This window comes from Alexandromys fortis, unplaced genomic scaffold (assembly GCF_014885135.2).
Source record: "Alexandromys fortis isolate MF-2015 unplaced genomic scaffold, M_Fortis_MF-2015_v1.1 scaffold_38, whole genome shotgun sequence".
Classification (NCBI taxonomy): domain Eukaryota; kingdom Metazoa; phylum Chordata; class Mammalia; order Rodentia; family Cricetidae; genus Alexandromys; species Alexandromys fortis.
In genome coordinates, this window is record NW_026067916.1 from 7794662 (window position 1) to 7810427 (window position 15766).

Sequence of the window (15766 nt, forward strand, 5' to 3'; positions counted from 1 at the left end):
TAGATAGATGAGATAGGTAGATAGATATGTTACTTATGAACATAATGATACAATGAACATTATGGGCATCTTAGGATAGAATACAGTCATAGGATAGTGTACTGTCATTTCTTATAAAGTTCTAATTACAATAACATCATGTATACCCCACCCTCAAGACCTCATCTGAACTGAAGTTCCTTTCAAAGGTACTTACCTACATCATCATCACCTTAGGAGCTGGGGCTACTGGGTCTGGGCTTTGGAGAAGCCATCCACGAACTCCAACCACAGAAGAGAGAGAACACCAAGACTGGCTCTTAAATAGAATGGAGTTGATGATATTTATCCCATTAAACTAAACTTCCTAAACTATTGTGTTTGCTTCTCTAAATGCCCTTGAAAACATCTCACAACACAGAAATGAATTCCATCTTCTGGTGGAAAAAATATAAATGTAAAGACTCTATGCATGAAAACACAAAACTGAATCCTAGCTACCGTTCTCCACAACAGTCACTGTGGTGAAAAGATGCCGAAGTTATGAAACCGAGAGAGCAGTATAAGGAATAAACTGAAGACCGGCACACAGCAAGGGAAACATGCGCAAAACAAAAGCACAAAGGAGAAAAAGGATGAACTGTAAACGGGGAGGGAGATCCAGTAGAACCTTAAATATAACAGCAGGCAAGCGGATTTCGGTGAATCCGAGGCCAGCCTGGTCTACAAGAGCTAGTTTCCAGGACAGGCTTTCCAGCTACACAGAGAGACCCTGTCTCAGAAAACCAAAACCAAAATAACAACAGCAGCAGCAGCAACAGGAGGAGGAGGAGGTGCCAATGGATACCAGAGGCGTGGTCAGCTGGAAAACTGACTCAAGAATAGACACGCCTTTGGAGGGGTAGGAGACTCGAGCATCCGCTTCCGGGATCAGGATTCAACAAAGACTTTATGGGTGGACAAAACTTTAGTGTGTGTGTGATGTGTGGAGAGGTTTCAAAACTTCACCTCCAGTCAGTAACAAGAATTTGAAATCTTTCCTTATTAGACACAGAGCCAAGGTCCACCAGATGGCGCCAAAACTATACGCGGCTCAGTAAGATGCATCCAGAGGCCAACACTGGAAATCGGGAGTCCACTTCAACAGGTCAGTCCCTCGCCCTAACTAACAAGAAACGACTCTTATTCTGGGCAGTTGAATTTTTAAAGCACGTTTTCCGAATTCCCACGAGTTTTTTTTTTCTATGGTTACAGTCATTCTCTTAGCTCATCTTTCTCTTTCCTTTTGGAATAGAAAGGAAATAGGTATGTTAATCTGTAGGTGCAAGTTGGAGGTCTCAGAACTGGAGAAGGCGACACACAAGGAGTCCAGAGCCAGCCTGGGCTCCTGACCGTAAAGTAGAGAAGCTGAACTCCTCATTTCTTCCAATTTTCCTATTTTTAAATTTTAAGAAAACCAAGGGAGATTTTTTTTTTATAAATTCTCAGAGCAGAGCCAATAGGATGGTGTCAATCACTAGCAACGGTCACCCTATTGTTGACTAAACTAGCTAAGCAGTACCCGTGTGCTGTGTTGTTATGGGTAGCATTCTCCAAAGGATGCTAGACCACAAAAAGCAGAACAAGCCCCGGACATTCAGCATTCTTCTTGGAGAATTATTAGAAACAATTAGAAATGATTGGAGCTATTAGAAATCTGCCTCTCAGAATTTTGTCTAAGATGAACACTTTTATGGATAAATCACACTTCTTATTTATTTATTTATTTATTTATTTATTTATTTATTTTTGCCTCATTTCAAAAGAGCAGGAGCCTTCCAAGTTTAGGCTGCCTGTTAAGATTAAGTATCAATGGGCAATGGGGAAGGGTTTACCTCTGGGCTTTAGTGTTTCTGTGATGGTTTTCACACCCTACTGATGGGTAGGAACCCAGATGTTATTAAACCTCTTTAATATTCAGTATGCTGTTACAAAACCAATTCCCAAGCAACAAGAGTACAAAGTTGCTGTATGTCTACTTACATATATACATGCAATTGTAAAATAGTTTCTTAAGTGCTGAGCTGAACGTTGCCCCGAGAGAAAAAGAAACCAGAAACATTCATTGTGAAAATGAGAAATCTGCGGTATAGAAAGAACTGGTTGAGAACGCCGGCTGAGTAGCAGGGAGGGGAAGCAGAGAGGGGAAGCATTAGAGAAGATAAGGCCTGTGTGTGCCAGCCTCTTAAACCAGACATTTAACACGTCGTTTGACAGGCCTCGGAGAGAGTCGGGTATTAGCTCTCTGGTGTCGGGTGAGAACAAGCCCTCTGATGGGCTCCTCCACTGCCTAATTCTGGGTTTAGATTTACCTGATTCCCAGTTTCTGGATGCTATGCTATCAGAGGGATAAGATTTTTTTTTCCTTGTCAGAAAAGCGTGGATGGTCAATACCAAAGCTACCGAGGTGAAGCAAACCTAATTTTAAATTCAAAACCACTGATCTGTAACGTGACCTTGGGCTAATTACATGCTCGCTTATTCAATTTCCCGTGTAGTCCTTTCTTTATCTTTAAAGGCAACAATACCTCTGGCAGAGGGGCATGTTTGAATGCGGTTCTGTGCTTATGGTGAAGTCTGACACTTGGGAAACCGCCAACAGTGTTAGGTATCATCACTATCTTTGCCATAGTCCGCCCCAACATTATTCAAGATAAGTTTATGCTAACTTTCCGTGTTAATGTAAACTGAATATAAAATCTTAAAATGCAACTTCCGACCTCAAGTATTGGCTCCTTATATTCTCATCGCTGTAAACAAAATGAGAGAGACTGAGTAATGGGTGAGGAAAAAATGGAGTGTTGTGGGTAACAATATACTATAAAGTAGCCGGGCGACGGTGGCGCACGCCTTTAATCCCAGCACTCGGGAGGCAGAGGCTGGCGGATCTCTGTGAGTTCGAGACCAGCCTGGTCTACAGAGCTAGTTCCAGGACAGGCTCCAAAGCCACAGAGAAACCCTGTCTCGAANNNNATATATAATAAAGTGTAAAGTTATACTATTCACTATTATATGCAACAACAAGAAACAACAGAAGTACATCATGTGACTACTTAACGCATTTGAAGACAACAGTTTGAAGTGCTTGGGGACTTCATTATTGAGTGTTCACTGCAGCGAGCTAAGAAGCTATGCAAACATTCAAATGCAAACATAAGTATCTCTTTAAATTCTACCCTCTGAAGAGAGCTAGATTTACAACCGTTAAGGTTAAGAAGATTTTTTACTTTGCAATCTTTCATAATCTTCTCTCTGCATCTGTACAGACCTGGGGAGAGTGAGCGAGTACGCCATACAGGAACTCGGCTGATGGCGGGAAAGACAGAGAAACGGTAAGCTTTTGGCTCCATGTAGCACGAAAGCCGAGCGTGTTCCAGGAGCGTTGGGGCTACTCGTGTTCCTGGAGTAGATGAATGTAAAGAGTTGGTAAACACAAGACAGTCCGACGAGTTAGGAGCGTAAAGATGACGGCCGCTTAGCTCAGGCAGTAGAGCTGAGAACGTGGTGTTGGATCTGGATTCATTTCAGAATTACACAGCCCCAAAGCTGTGTGTGCAATGAACGGGAATGGGCTCCGCTAATCACCCAAGTGCATAAGCAAGAGCTGGGAGCTGCCATTCGCTGGCTTTGGGAAGCCTGCAAAGGGATCTTGTCTGTGGTGGAGTCAGGAGGTACGTTTGCCCCACTATCTGGAATTTCACAGAGATATCCAAGATGCAAATAGAAACGGGAAGCCATCAGCACATTGTTATGGTCTCTGAAATCCTAAGAATGGAGGAGATCAGCTAGGGAGGCCGAGGCGGAAAGACTTTGAAGGAGGGGTGGGCTGTGCGGGTGGATGCTGCAAAACCAGCAGCGAGTAGAAGGAAACAGAGGTGGGAAACAGTGAGACTCCTCCGTCATGCTGCCCGTCATCCAGATCCCACGATAAAGCATCGATCAGAAGGCCGCAGTATGGACGTCATGACTCCACCACTCTGGTTAAAAACATGTTAATGCCTACTTAAACTTCTTTATCTTGTGAATGCTTCTTCATTCTTAATGCTGCCACTGGCTTCAGTGTGAGGGCAATCAGAAGAGGAACTATACAATTCCACCTGCCTGCTATGCCCCTAACTCTCTAGTTACAGGCTTCCCACGTTATTATCCGTATCTAGACTGTGCATGAGGTCCTGTCGGAGAGATCGTGGATTCAACCGCACTCCCATGTGTCACTGTTTTCTACATATGTTATGATTTTGATCATATGTGTTCCTTTCTTCTCTTTTTCTTTATTGATTTTCTTGAACTATACACTTTTCTCTCCTCCCCTCCAACCCTTTCCCATCGTCCCCACGTTCCCAATTTACTCAGGAGATCTTGTCTTTTTCTACTTCCTGTGTAGGTTAGTTCCACGTATGTCTCTGTTAGGGTCCTCATTGTTGTCAAGGTTTTCTGGGATTGTGATTTGTAGACTGGTTTTCTTTGCTTTATGTCTAAAAGCCACTTATAAGTGAGTATATATGATAATTGTCTTTCTATATCTGGGTTTCCTCACTCAATATGATGTTTTCTAGATCCATCTATTTGCCTGCAAATTTCAAGATGTCATTTTTTTTATCACTGTGTAGTACTCCATTGTGTAAAAGTACCACATTTTCTTCATCCATTCTTCAGTTGAGGGGCATCTAGGTTGTTTCCAGGCTATGACAAACAATGCTGCTATAAACAAAGTTGAGCACATGTCCTTGTGGTAAGATGAGTGTCTTTGGGTTATGTATCTAACAGCGGTATTGCTGGATCTCGAGGTAGATTGTTTTCTAATTTTCTGAGAAATCGCCATATTGATTTCCAAAGCAGCTGTACAAGTTTGCACTCTCACCAGCAATGGTGGAGCATTCCCCCTACCTCATATCCTCTCCAACAAAAGCTGTCATCAGTGTTTTTGATGTTGGCCTTTCTGATAGGGAATCTCAGAGTTGTTTTGATTTGCATTTCTCTAATGACTAAGGATGTTGAACATTTCCTTAAATGTCTTTCAGTCATTTGAGATTTGTCTGTTGAAAGTTCTCTATTTAGGTCTATGCACCATTTTATTATTGGATTATTTGGTCTTTTGATGTCAAGTTTCTTGAATTCTTTGTAAATTTTGGAGATCAGACCTCTGTCTGATGTGGGGTTAGTAAGGATCTTTTCCCATTCTGTAGGCTGTCATTTTGTCTTGTTGACTGTCTCCTTTGTTTTACAGAAGCTTTTCAGTTTCAGGAGGTCCCATTTATTAATTGTTTCTCTCAGTGTCTGTGCTACTGGGGTTATAGTTAGGAAGTGGTCTCCTGTGCCAATGTGTTCGTGTGTACTTCCCACTTTCTCTTCTATGAGGTTCAGTGTGGCTGGCTTTATGTTGAGGTCTTTGATTCATTTGGACTTGAGTTTTGTGAATGGTGATAGATATGGATCTATTTTCATTCTTCTACATGTTGATATCCAGTTATGTATGCCATTACCATTTGTTAAATATGCTTTCTTTTTCCATTTGATATTTTTGCTTCTTTGTCAAAAATCATGTGTTCATGATTGTAGATTGTTTTCTAATTTTCTGAGAAATCCCCATATTTATTTCCAAAGCAGCTGTGCAAATGTGCACTCCCACCAGCAATAGAGGAGCATTCCCCTTACCTCATATCCTCTCTTCATCTTCATGGCAATACCAGGCTGCTTTCAGTACTGTAGCTCTGTAGTAGAGTTTGAAGTCAGGGATTGTGAGGTCTCCAGAAGTTCTTTTATTGTACAGGATTGTTTGGATTATCCTGAGGTTTTTTTGTTTTTTTTTTTTGTTTTTTGTTTTTTGTTTTTTTTTTTTTTTTTTTTTTTTTTTTTTTCCATATGAAGTCGAATGCCGTTCTTTTGAGGTCTGTGAAGAATTTTGCTGGGATTTTAATGGGCATTGCATTGAATCTGTAGATTGCTTTTGGTAAGATTGCCATTTTTATTATATTAATTCTACCTACCCAAGAGCATGGGAGATCATTCAACTTTCTGGTGTTTTATTCAATTTCTTTCTTCGAAGATTTAAAGTTCTTGTCATACAAATCGTCCACTTGTTTGGTTAGAGTTACTCTGAGATATTTTACACTATTGTGAAGGGTCATGTTTCTCTGATTTCTTTCTCAGCCCATTTATCATCTGTGTAAAGGAGGGGTACTTAATTTTTTAGTTAATCGTGTATCTGCTACATTACCGAAAGTGTTTATGAGTTGTAGAAGTTTCGTGGTAGAATTTTGGGGTCACTTATGTAAACTGTCATATCATTCCCTCTGTTGTCTCTTCAGCGCTTGGGATTTTCTCTTCCATCTCTTGTATTCTGTTGTTTATGCTTGAATTTGTGCTTCCTGATCGTTTTCGCATGGTTGCTATTTCTATAATTCCCTTGGCTTGTGTTTTCTTTATTTTCTCTATTTCAGTTTTCAATTATTGAATAGTTTCTTTCATCTTTTTGGTTGCTTTTTCTTGGTGTTCTTTAAGTGATTTGTTGATGTCTTCCTTTTTTGTTTGTCTTTTCTGCCATTTCTTTGAGGGACTTTCTCATTTCCTCTTTAAGGGCCTCAAACATTCTCCTGAAGTTATTTTTATGTCATTTTCTTCTGCTTCATCTATATTTGGTTGCTCAAGTCTTGGCTGTTGTAGGTTCACTAGATTTTACTGGTATCATGTTGCTCTTTGTGGTGGTGTGCGGTTCTTACCTTGTCTACCCTTCTTTTCCTCTAATTAGTGTAGTTGGTGCTGTCTGTGACTCTGGTGATCCAAGGCTCAGATGGTTGCTCCTCATAGTGCAGTCAGTACCACAGTTCCAGTAACCCCATTGTTCACTCCATGTTCCTGGAGGTCACTCAGCGTTCCTGGTGAGAGGGGGTGGTTTGCCCCGCTCCTGTGGAGTTCATTGTCTCAGGCCTGCTCTGGCCTAGGTGGCCGTCTCAGACCTGTTTCTGTATATATCTCTGGTCTGGATCTACTCCTGCAAAGGTCCGTGCCTTGAGGTTGGTCCTACAAAGGTCTCTGGCTCCAAGCCACTCCCTCAGAGGTCCCAGACTAGGGTGTACCTATACCTGCAGAGGTCCTGGCTCAGGCCTACTCCCCTGAAGATTCCAGACTCATGCCTAGTCCTGCAGAGGTCTCCAGCTCTGGCCCAGTCCCTCAGAGGTTGCTCTCCTGTACAGTGTGGAGTTCACTGTCTCAAGTCTGCCCCAGCCTAGGTCTCTGGCTCAGTCATCTTTCCATAAATGTCCCTGATCTGGATCTGCTCCAACTTACAGGGAGTTCGCTATCTCAGGCCTGCTCCGACTCAGGTTGCTGGTTCAGTTGCATACACATTTCTACAATTCATTTATTATAAAACAAAAACCCTAGAATGTGGCCTTTTTAAAAGGACTCCAGGGCATTTTATTTATAATTTTTGTTTGTTTATGTTTTGTTTGTTTTGAGTCAGGTCTCATTCTGTAGCTCTAGCCTGGAATTTACTGTATAACTCAGGTTTCCTGTGAATTTACATTAATCCCCCTGGCTTAGTCTCCTGAATTCTGGGAGCACAAGAGTGCCCGGGGTATCGAATCATTTGATATAGTAAGTAGGTAGTCTTTGTAACTCTTCACAGGCAGATAACCTCTGGTCTTCAGTTATTCTTCTGCTTACAATCAAAACCTACTGAATTAAAATTTAACTTTTTAAATGTGAAAAATTACTATCCTAACTCTGACTGTGGTGTGTGTGTGTGTGGTCTGTATGTAGGCCTTTGGCTTTCCTGGTAACAGCACTGTCTGGTGACAAAGATAGATCCCTTGGCCTGGAGTAGATGATCCCACACTTTGCCAGTTTGGGGAAAGCTGCCACGTGGTATCAGATCTACATCCACATCTCAGGGCCTGCAGTGGCTTTTACATGACCCCTCCAGGCAATATATCTTACAAATAGTATATAAAAGGCAAAGATTTGATTTTCAGCTAAAGGCACAGGCCTGAGCCACAAACTTAGAAAAAGTGAACACATTTTCTTTCTCTCCTCAAGAAATTTAAATTCCAACGACTATATCATGATCCAAATAACACATTAAAGTTTTTTGCAGTAAGTTCTGTAACAGCACTCCATACATATACATATGAAGGGTTAGTTAGCCCAGCTCAGAGATATAAGGGAATTTGGGGCCAAACAGACTAATATGAAAAAACCAAAGAGCCTGAAGATGGGGTGTGCTGAGAAACACTGTCTCCTGCGTATGGCATAGCCACGTACTCATGAACTCACTGTAGCTCAAGATCAATGCAAGAACAGCCCACGTTTCCGATGCAGCACTACTTGCACTGAGGTTACAGAAGATAAACAAACAAAGGAAGGGCACGAAAGTGGGAAACGTGTGTTGAAGCATGTCTAGGGTATGCATGAGCTTGGTAGGTTCAAGATACAGAGGATTCGTGTGTGAAATTGTCAAAGAACAAACAAGCAACATTAAAAATAAAACAAAACCAGCTAATTCCATCATAGGGAGACGGAGGCCACAATAGAAAAAAAAAATGTGGGAAACCAGAGGATTCCAATGTCACGGACATGGGGGCAGTGGGGGAGGGGAAGGGCAGGTACAATTAGCAGCCTGGATTCAGAAAAAGAAGCAAAAGTAAATTTCATGAAAGTTGTCTGACCCAGTTACTCAGGGGTCTCTGAGAAGGTGGCTTTCCAAACCCTGTTTGTTCTCTGAATGGAGTACTGACGTGCAGCAGCCGCAGGGGCCACACTCTGGTTCATGGTAAACAGGGACAGTTGGGGAAACACCTAGACAAGAGAAGCAGGCGTGGGATCCTGTCCTGATAGCTGGGGGGAAGTAAAGTCTTCTTCCATCCTCCGGTGCTGACCAGATTCCCAGAATGAGCGTGTCCAAGTCCTAGAGGTACAGAGCAGTCCTGGCAACTTCTGGCAAGTGTTTGAGTTGGAACTGGCTCGTTTTTAAATGTGAAAGAAATGAGTCCATAACCACAGTATTTAATCCAGATAATGTCAAACAATCAAATACTTCTTCGACTTGAGGGATTGTTTTGGCACCCACAGTCTGTCCCATCTATAACCCCGCAAAGAATTGATTTCGATTCAGAGGCACTTTAGGCAAATTGTGAGGCTGCGAGACACACTTAATGCTGACAGATGCCAGGACGTGATGCGCTAAGGAGTCAGTATTTCAGAGCTCCGATGAGGGACAGGGACAGGCTTGGCAGCAAGTAGACCAGGCAGCTGGCCCAGAGTGCTCCGTGCCCAGGACACTGCCCTCTCTCTGTCTTTTCTACTCCCTCAATAAATAGCAGCCCCCCCCCACAAGTCATATCAGCCAATTGCATCTTAATCTGAATTTAGACAAAAGTACTTTCCAGACCAGAACTTTTTCTATTTTAAAACTAGGAACAACTACCGTGCCTTCCCTTAAAAAGGACTGTAGAGAGCTGGGAATGAGGCTCACGGTTGTAACATAAGCAGGAGGTGGAGGTGCGGGGCTCAGGAATCCAAGGCCAGCTTAAGCTGCAGAGTGAGACTCTGTCCAAAAGAAATTAAAACACAAACAAAAAGTAGCAACAAAGCTGAATCTGAAAGAGGCATAACACTGGTCACTCTCTGATGAGAATGGCACCCACTGTTAGCCTTTTGATTCCTGTTCCCTTTCCCGATAACAAGCACCCTCCTCCTTCTGCCCATGGTAATGAATCCCTCCCTCTTTTTGCAGTTTATGTAGCCTTTATCCAGCTCTACCTCCCTGGATGAGCATATGAATTTGATCTAACTAATTTGAGCATTAAATTCTCTTGAACTCCGTGGTGAATTTATTGTCGGACAAACATGGAGGTGGTGTTGGCGTGTGTGCATGCATGTGCACGTTTGCACAGGTGTGCTGTCGTGTGTGTGCAGGTCAGAGAAAGCTTCCATCGGGGGACCTGGGGATCAAACCAAGCTCATCAGTCTTACGTGCAAACACTTAATTCTTCCACACTGAGCCATCTTTGAGGTCCAGACTTCGGACTTTGCATAGCCCACATGGGAACTAAGTTACTGCTTTCCTTTTTCTTCCCAGTGGACTGTGTGCCAGGTGGTCCACATATGATGAGGAGGAGGGCCCTGGCTGAAGATAAAGTCAGGATAGAACGAGAGAAACAGTGAAGTTCTCTTCCATACTGTACACTGACAACGCAAACCGCTGGCATTTACAGTCATCTGCGTCTGAAGTTTGTCTCAGGTTTGAGTCATTTCCAACTAAACAAATCATCAGATGCTGCAATATTGTCTATATGATCAATCAGATTTCTTAATCAAACCCTCACTCAACCTTTGAAGATGTTCCACCTGCAGTGAGGTGAGGATGCTCCACCTGCAGTGAGGTGAGGATGCTCCACCTGCAGTGAGGTGAGGATGCTCCACCTGCAGTGAGATCTCACCTCAGTTAGCTACACAGGCTCTTTTGCTGTCAGAGAACTTTTCCTCCCTGTCATGAAGCCTGACTTCTCTTTACAGTTGCTAAATAGACATTTACATGGTTATTTAGCTAACTTAGCAAGCCCAGGAAGGGGGACTCTCTCTGTCCTTGTGTCATAGGCCCTGGAACTCTGACCCCTCCCAAGGAAAGGTCAAGATCACTCCCACAGGCTATTTAAACTGCTTCCCCAAAAATAAACATACAGTTTTCCCTCTTTCTTTCCGGTGGTCACGTTGGGGCTTCCGATTTCCCCTTGGAGCTACCAGGGCGCACGGGTGTCTAATTAAAACCTGGATATCTTTTAATTTGGTCTGATTTGGTTTGGGGATTATTTTGCATCAGCGGAGAGGCTCAGTTAGGAAAATATTCCTCACAGTGTGTATCGTGTGTTTGGAAGAGCAAGCGCTTTTCTCTAAATAAATAAATAAATGTGTGTAAAATTCTGCTAAGTTCAGCATGACCTAAACGACACTCAGCCCTCTCCATACATTCCCAGGCTTTCTATAAATCATTTGTCTCTTAAATATATTCACTTCCACGCATAAAACACTGAGTTATTAAAGCGCTGACCACAGGGAACAGACAGCTTCTCAGCTCCATCGTTTTAAGTTAGAACGAAGATTTTCAGAAACTGACTACCCTTCATTAAAGAAAGATAATCAGAGAAGGTAAAGCAGCATCCCCCCATTTAACTGGCGATGTGTGAGCACAGAATTGATACTTGAGGATTATAGCCCTCAGAAAAACGAGAAGGAGCTGCGTTGGTACCCCGGATCTGAGACGAGCAAGCGCTGCAGGTGTTTCTGACCCGTGAAAACAACGATTTGTCCATTGCGCCTTTGAGTGGATGGAAGACAAAACCTTGCTTACTGGGGGATACCGCAGCATCGCAAGGGACAGGAGCAGACCACACGGTTCTAGACTCTGAATGACTCCTTTGATGGATTGTTGAAATGTTTTCTGTGGCTGTGCGATGTGGGAGATGTGAGGAGCTGACTCCTGGTTTCCAGAGATTTCCTGATTCGCACCACTGGGGGCCAATTGGATGCCCTCTCTGAGCTAGTTAGCATCCCTCTTCCTCCCCAGCTTCTTGTAGACACTTTCTCTGAGGAAGTAAAGGTACCTAATTCTCCTTTCTCTTTTTGTCCAGAGAGTCCTAGCATTTCCACCGGAAGCTCCCCAGAACATCCATTTCTTCCTGGAACCCTGTTCTCCAGACTTGGCACCATCTCCGGCTCATAGGCTAGTACCATATACGTGATTATAAATGCCAAGAATATTGATAATTTGGAAAACATACCAATACAGTGAGAAATAAATCTGCCTAGGATTTACTTCCTGTGTCAGCCAATCTCAAGACTATTGAACAACAGATGAGAACTGCCATAATTCCACCGGAAGCTGACCTCTTCCGCAGACTCCGGTGAAGTCTTACTGTACACTAAGCTCAGAGTGGCTGGAGTGTAGAGACAGATGGTTCGCTTTTATCATAGTTTGTTCCTCTGTAAGTTTAAAAGTTCTCCTCCAAATAGGATCTCTAACTATGGTGATGTCCGTCTGCCCCAGTCTGATCTCATTTACTCTGTGGCCACACTCTCTGTTCTACTCTAAAAAAAAAAAAAAATCAGACTTCATCCATATGTCTATTTTTCTTTTGTCCTTAATGGTATCAACCATCATCACAAAGAACAAATAAAAGAACTGAGCTGGAAAGTCAAGGCATAAGACAACTTACAAAATGCTGTTTACCTAACCTAAGGTTTTACATATTTAAAAGGAAAACAATAAATATCTTCTATCCAGAAATTAATAGAAAGATAGTATGAAATGCATGATACAATATAGGAACATATATTTTACTTGAACATAAATTTGAAAAAGAATATACTTTTCTTCTTAGAAAGCTGTGGTCAGGAGGATGAATCTGATATTCCTGTGTAGGAGACGCCTCATGGTCACATACGCTCCGTTGTCACAAACCCAGGGACAATCCGGTCGCGTCGTCACAGGCCGGTCCAGGCAGATTCTTCTGTGGGGTTGCATCAGCCTGACCCTGCCCTTCAGCGTGCATAGGGTGGCAGTCAGGAGCACCAGAACAAAACAAAAACCAAAAACCGCCACATACAGATCAACTCGGAAATACAGAACCTCTTGAGAATATAAATATGGCATTTTCAGACAATGTTAAAGCACATCTTCTGCTTCGTCAAAAGGAATATAGTAAATAGTCTAATAATTTCAGTTAGCTAACTTTATACCAAAAACCAAGCTAAAGTTGGGGTCACACGTTCATGGCATGGGATAATTGGATCATCACAAATAGTAGGGGATTCCGGGTCATCACAACTTAATCACACAAATTCTAATTAGGATGAAGATTCACAGTTTCCAGGCCTATATTTTATTTTATTTTTAATTCATTTCGATAAGCCAGATGGCTCAAGTTTTGGGTTGTATCAAATGTGAGCATGATCCTGCAGGCATTGTATAAAAAAATTCGCGTCAGAAACTGACGCGGCGGCTACCAGTTGCTGGTAGTAACAGCTATTACATTACACATACTTTACCGAATAATATGTTACACATTTTCTCTTTAGCTTCTATTTGCCACCCAGCTTTCAATTTGCATACTAAATTAATCATAGAACTTTATATTTATAAGTGATTTAAATTCCTTGAAGCCCGGTAACTTGCTTGCTCTAGTAACATTTATCATAGATATTTATTGAAAGAACTAAATGAAGTGATATATACAGAAGCACCCCCACTTTTTCTTTATGAATTATATATTCATTTCTCTTTTCCTGTTGTGAGGTATAGAAACAATATTTTTGTCTTTTTTTCCCCCTAGCGATTTTGCTAAATGCAACTCCACATGCACCCTAACAGGCTAAAATATCCCAGACCTTCGCTGCTCAAGCTGCCCCCTCCCCATTTATTAGAAAGCTCCATGAGCTATTATTCACAAATCATTATTTCTAACGCCATTCTCTGAGGTGTGAGCATCTGCTAGCTGCTAACCGAGGGTGCAGCTGTTGTTCTGAGACTGTGCTGTGTTGCCAAGCAACCACTGCAAACCCCATCCAGGGGCAGGTTGCTTGCCCAGACGCACCTGCCTGCCGACCCAGATATTTATTTAATTAAAAATCTGTTCCTGCAGCACAGCTCGGCCGGAAAGGCAACAGCAGCGATCGATCACAACTATATTAAACGACCTCCTCACATTGTTTCATTGACTATTCATCGCAAAGCCAAGGTGTCTCCGGCCACTGCCACTCACTCTGAGCGACTTTGCAGGAAGTATGTGAGAGAAGACCGTGGATGGGTTCGATTTGCATTCAGGGATGCAGGAAAGCAAACTGTCAGGAGCATCACCGCCTATAAAATAATGTGCCCCAAATATCTCCCCTACAAGACAGTTTCTACCAAGATAGTGCTACAATTAATGGGAAGGGGGATATAAGATACATGCGTACTGCACTGAGAATTATATTCCCAGTGTCTGAGTTGTTTTATTTTTCCTGTCAGTTAGGAAATGACTGATCACTTTGGGTGCCTTAGAGTCCACTCTTTTTTTTAAAAATATTTATTTATTTATTTATTTATTTATTTATTTATTATGTATACAATATTCTTTCTGTGTGTATGCCTGAAGGCCAGAAGAGGGCACCAGACCTCATTACAGATGGTTGTGAGCCACCATGTGGTTACTGGGAATTGAACTCAGGACCTTTGGAAGAGCAGACAATGCTCTTAACCGCTGAGCCATCTCTCCAGCCCCTTAGAGTCCACTCTTAGATCACCCTGCTTTCATTCCGCTCTTCCTGTTTCACAAGTTGACAGAGTTGCCTTTAGGTTGACTACATTGTATTATGAATAAAACTGTCACAAATTGGTCCCCACCATTGAAAGTTTCTTTTCAAATCAGGCGTTGACAATCCTTACATATCTGTCAATAGCACCCTGTACTTTGAATGCCTCCCAAGGCACCCCATCCTGAGGAGCTACTGCATCCAGTAAAGTTTTGGGGAGTGAAAACAGAATCTTAATGGCAACTGCATGGCAGGTTTATTTTTACTGTTCGAGATACGGACTTTAAGCCTGGACTCCAGAGCTAAAATATCCTTCCCTCGTTTTTATGGCAAATGTTGAAGTCAAGAAGGATGTTTATTAGTAATTCAGTGTTTGTAATATCATTAAGAACAGCAAAAATTATTACTTAAACATACTAGAATTAATTCTTTTTGCACGTAAGAAAAACTACCTTGCACAGGTCGTTTGGTTTCAGGAAAAATATTCAATGAAATATAAATGGTGATAATTTTATGTTAACGAAGGCTCACATTTAAAGAATAAAACCAATTTTTTATAACAATGGTCATATTGGTACCTGTTTATGTCTATTAATCCCAAGTGCTTTGAACCCATTAGTGAAAATTTGAAATTAAGCTAAAAATAACAACTATTAGCATATCAGTATTCTTCCTGGCTTTATGCATTTCCTATCTTTATCCAGATACAAAACTCAGAAACTTCAGTTTCCTATATTGTTTATACTGTATTTATATCTACACTTTCCTTGTTTCTGAGCTTGATGCTATTCCTATTGCTTTTTGTGATTTTTTTTGTTTTTTTATACTTCTTTGTATGTAATCAATAGTTTTCTGCAACTGACAGCCAGACACATAACATATATACATGCATACACACATTATATGTATGTATATATAATATATACGCGCGCACGCACATATATATATGTGTATATATATATATATATATACACACACACACACGCATACATTCCCCCTCCCCAGATAATTAGCTGCTAGATCACATGGCAATCCAACTGTTTGTGTCTTAACAATGCTAGATCCAGAGAAGTGATCCATTCAGTATTCCAGGAACCCAATGCCCACGATAGTGAACTGCCTAATTTTTAGGTAAACACTGTTTTAAGTAGATAAACAACCTCATTTTTGAACTTTAATTTTCTTTCCTAGAAAACTAAAGAAGAGCCTGGAGGTTGTGGCACTTGCCCTTATTTTAATTCTTTTTGTAAATTGTTTTTATTGAGCTATATATTTTTCTATGTTTCCCTTGCTTTCTCTCCCCTTCCCTTCTACCCTCTCCCATGAACCCCATGCTCCCAATTTACTCAGGAGATCTTGTCTTTTTCTACTTCTCATGTAGATTAGATAAAAGCATGTCTCTCTTAGGATCCTCTTGGCTGTCTAGGACCTCTGGGATTGTGATTTATGGCTGATTTTT

At 41.7% G+C, this 15766-nt stretch overlaps 1 long non-coding RNA gene across 1 annotated transcript; it reads left to right on the forward strand.

Annotated features, from left to right (window-relative positions):
• The first annotated feature begins 953 nt into the window (after positions 1-953).
• LOC126500072 (uncharacterized) lies at positions 954-11829 on the forward strand. The gene is made up of 4 exons (XR_007591242.1): positions 954-1126; positions 3285-3350; positions 10097-10258; positions 11646-11829. It is a non-coding gene; the product is annotated as an uncharacterized lncRNA (long non-coding RNA).
• The last annotated feature ends 3937 nt before the right edge of the window (positions 11830-15766 follow it).